Raw genomic sequence first — 4,912 nt, 5'->3', positions numbered from 1 at the left:
TTACATTTTCAGACAACATTTCAGCCAAGTGTTTTCCTACGAACTAACAACCTTAAATTAGCAAACATATGATTTCTAAAAGAATCAGAGAATGGTTTTGTGTTGGAAGCAACCTTAATGCTTATCCAATTTCAACCCCCTTGCCATGGGCAGAAACACTTTCCACCAGACCAGACTACCCAAAGCCCCATCAAACTTGTCCTTCGACGCTTCCAGGGATGGGGCATCCACAGCTTCTCTGGGCTTCTTTGGGCAGCCTGTTCCAATGCCTCATCATCCTCTGAGTAAAGAATTTCTTTGTAACATCTTATGTAAATCTACCCTCTTTTAGTTTAAAACCACTACCCCTTGTCCTGTCACTATACTCCCTAACAAAAAGTCCCTCTCTGGCTTTCTTGTAGAACACCACTCAGGGGGTCTAAACTCTACGTAAACTAGTATATTCTGATACGTTCAGTTTCCTTGGTAGTGGCTGTTGAATAATTTTTCCATTACAGACCTGCAACTAGAATGGACAGACTTCCTTAACACCTTCTTCCCTCAATGCACTGGTTCTCTTTCTACCCCCTGGGAATGAGGTCATCTTGCAACTAATATCACATTCAACCTCTCTGTTGACATACAATAAATTTTATTTTAGCACCCTGCAGAAACTGTTCTGTGAAAGTAGAATACCTGTTGAAATCACAGATGTTACAGAAGAATCTGAACAGTTACCAAACTAGAATTTGAAGAGGACACAGTCATTATTTTAAGTGTCATAAGACCTTCAGACTATTAAGGATATCTAAGGTTGAACAGCAAGCTGATACCTTCATGCTTTGGCTGACCTGGAAGGTATCATTTTTCAGTCTAATTTTGTTTATCATTTTTCTGAGACCTCTCCAACGGAAACATAGGCTATGTTCTTTTCCTCGTTTAGCTTCAGTGATCAGAAGTGATCACATTGTGAGATGAGTAAGACTTCTGAGCTATTTTTCCTGTTCTTTTTTTTTTGGGCCAGTATATAGTACCTTTGGTATAACCACAAAGGGGCTGGCTCATTCTCATCTCCTTTATTGCAATATACTCTATCCACTGCCTGAAAAAAACTTACAGAGGAAATTAGGCAGAAAATCAAAAAAGAACTGAAAGGGGAAATGGTGATCCTATGTTTATGGCATTAATCTGGATCAGAAATAACTCAGAACTCTGTCCCCAGCTGCCACTTGCTTACATAACATGTCAGCGTCTCAGTTCCACATCTGCAAAACATGGATATTTATTTATTCATCTGACACATCATACACTAAATTTAATCACACAGGCTGCTCAAGTAGACACAATAGTAAGCAACACTGGAAACCCTTAAATAAGTTCTCTTCTACAACAGTTCTCTTTGAATAAACTTACTAATTTTATCATAGCTTACGGACAAAGTTGTATTCCCAGTAAAGGAGTTAAGAAATTCTCACAGCGCAGGAGAGAGAAATTGCAAAATTAAGCGTGTAAACAGAAACAGCACTTCTAACATTCAGTTTTCTTCAGGTCACACAAGCAAGAAGTCTAGTATAACCAACACCCATCCTTACTGTTTTTTTCACGCCAAGGTTGCTGAAGGCAGGATTGTCAGTAATTTGGCTACTTGGTGTATATGCTGTAGCTTTCTCCTGACTTGGTCTCCTGACTTCAATGACCCTTTAGGAAACCAGACACCTAGTTCAAGAAAATTTATATGTGTAGTTTATTGAAAAGACATCCTCTACTGATCATCATCAGTGTTATTACAAATTTTATCTTTGTGCAAAATCAAAATTAAAAAAGAAAACCAAAACAAAACAAAAACAGGGAACCATGCTATTGCTGTATAGGTTGACTAAGAATAAAAAGTAACATTGTTCAGAGTTCTTTAAGCAAAAGATAATAATTAACATTAATAGATCACTTCCACAGGGGACTTCCGGTCTGCTATCACACTCTGCCCAAGAGTTTTTGGCAGGTTTTTCAGGGAGGGAATTCAGACAATATAAACAAAAGCAGTATTTCCTTGTTGGTGGAAACTACGTAATTTCTCAATTTCAAATGCGTTTGAACTACATATTATAAGGCTCTTTTGCCATGGTACATGGTGAAGAGCCATAGATCATGGAAAATGGCATAAGAATTAGAAATGCAAGCACATATCACACAAATCTATTTTCATCCTAAATTAAAGGTATCAGCAAGGCATGGATGAAAGAAATAATTAGCAATATAATGAAGTAAGAGACTGTAAACTTTTAGACCAACTGGTGCTCTCAGGGAGCTTTACTTGACTACAGTGTTTGTGTAACGTAAATTCTCAGTACAGAGAGGCCTACATTGCTATTTGTAAGTACACAGGCCACGACTCAGTACAAAGGCAGCTATTCCCAATATTCAAAGAAATTTCACCAGAAGGTATTTGATAATTTCAATCTGTAAAAGCAGCAACGGATCAAGAAAATATGAGGATTTACTTGCAAAAATACAGAGAGTGGTGAATTTTTAAAATGGAATAAAAAAAGCCATAAAAATCCCTCTCAAATCTTTATCTTCATTTGAATAGGCACAGCTAACAACACAGAAGAATGCAACTCTGTCTGAAAAAGCACTCATTACTTCCGAAAGCAGAGGGTACCCCCTGCAATCCACAATAAACTTTCTTAGGCACCAGGATAAATTTGAATAGGTTGACTCAGTCCGAAATTATACTGGAGAATTGGGAAGTAATTATGAAAATAATCATAGAATCATAGAATATCCTGTGTTGGAAGGGACCCATAAGGATCATAAAGTCCAACTCCTATGCGTTTCTCATTTCTTATTCAGAATTATATTAAAAGCTTAAAACCTGCAAAATTATCCTGTTGCTGCCAGGATTAAAGTCTTTATTATGAACATCTGTGAACCCTAAGACTTTTTTTCTAGTGCCTATAAGGAAACAGAAGTGCTTGCCTTCTTTTTGAACTTCTCCTTCCATAAGGGTGGATTTATTTTTTTCTGCTACATCTTTAATACACATGTAATATACCATGCAACTTTTTTTCAGCACTTTCAATGGGCTTAAATCCAAAAACTAAGTAATTTATACCTCCCAAGGCCAGCCAAACACTACTACTTATTAGTGTCAGATTACTTCAAAACTGCCTTCTATTTCTATCTGCTAAAACAATGAAAGTTGTTAATTTAAGTCCAGTTTTGTACACCCCTAAATCTTCAAAGAAAATTACTGTGTTTCATTCACATGCACACAAACTCTGGGAAATAGTGCATAATATCTATAATTACTCTGCAAAATATCTAGTGCCAGTCTCACTTTCTTTAACACACATATATAATCCTTTAAAGACATGTGGCTATCGGTTATATCAAGTACACATACCTCCGTTCTACGCTTTTCTAACCAAGATGCACAAGATCACATCCAGGCTCGAACTTTACATGAGTCTTCTGCTCAGCAATAAAAATTACACCAAACAAAAGAATAAAAAATTATATACCCATTAAAAAAAAAAAAAAAAAAAAAAGAGAGATGAGACTGTAAGGACAGAGACCTGAAGAACTTTTATACTCACTCCTGAAAAACAGTAGAGCTCAATGTTCAGAAGCGGGAAAACTATAAGAATAAAGTCATGTTCTCCATTAAGAATCACTCATACCTTAATCACAGTTTAGTACATAATAGGCTGGAAAAACTGTCCATTCATTTCTGCATGAAAATGGGCAAACTGTTTACTTAATACACCTCCATCATCTCTCAAAGATGCCACGTCTCCCCAGTTTTAAGAGCAAAGCCAACTTTAAGAACAGAAACTTGATCCAACTTCTATTTATAAGTGAGATGTTCCTCATTGGTGGGTGTAAATAAATTGTGGAGACATACATTACTGCTTGTTTTAATATTGTTAATTAAAATAAATATGAAACCACAAAATAACCATTTAAACATTTTACAACCCTGAGCTCAGTTCCTAAGAGTACAAATTTGACATTATTTAGTGTTCTTGAGTGCCTTATTTGCACACTGCTTATTGTTTTTAGCATTTTCTCAAAGGCCTACATACTGCGCAGTAATAATCAGACCAGAAGTGTCAATGCAACACTATCTTTGTAAGCATAGAAACAGCTCTGCACAGCAGTCTCTCTCTCAAATGGTACTCAGTCCCACTGATGCTGACACCACTGTATACACTATAATGCAAAGAAATAGGCAACAAATTAAACAAAATTACAAAAATACTACTCTTCTCAGCTCAGAGGTGAACTTGGTCTTTCACTTACTTGGCTAAAACAGACTAAAACTGTCAAAGGGAAGCACTATCTTTTAAACTGCATGTTTGTGATTTTTACCTTCTTTCCAATAAACTGTAAATTGCTATTACATGCTCAAGAGATGCAACTGGGCAAAGACAAAAACATCCAGATGGACTGCACTGTTAAGATATGAACTAATCTCCCAGTGAAAAGAGCCTAAATTCAGCTTAAAGCACTCTTTCAAAAGCCCATAATTAAAGATGTAGTTATCACCCATACAAGGTGGGTGACAGTGCTTTTAACGTGCAACAGCAATACAAATTAGGTCATCTAAGAAGCATCTTAGCTGTGTAAAAAGGAGAGTCAATAGTTCAGACAGGCATGACAATACAAAACAGGTAATCACACTTTTATCCAAAAAGCTAAATTTATCTTAGATAATACACTGATTAAACAACCTCGCACAGCCCATGCCTTTATTAAGGATAAGGCACTGTCCAAAGGACTAGTGGTTTAAATTTCTCTAGAAAAGATACTGCCCTTTAAACTGCTCATCTTGGAATGCCTATATCCCAATGATAGCGTTAATTCTGGTGAATTCTCTTTCTTAATCTCATTTTAAAGATTTAGTAAAACTTTGCTTTAGGCTGTAGGATGC

Source organism: Anas platyrhynchos, chromosome 28, assembly GCF_047663525.1.
Source record: "Anas platyrhynchos isolate ZD024472 breed Pekin duck chromosome 28, IASCAAS_PekinDuck_T2T, whole genome shotgun sequence".
Lineage (NCBI taxonomy): Eukaryota > Metazoa > Chordata > Aves > Anseriformes > Anatidae > Anas > Anas platyrhynchos.
Note: the sequence above shows the minus strand (reverse complement) of the source record.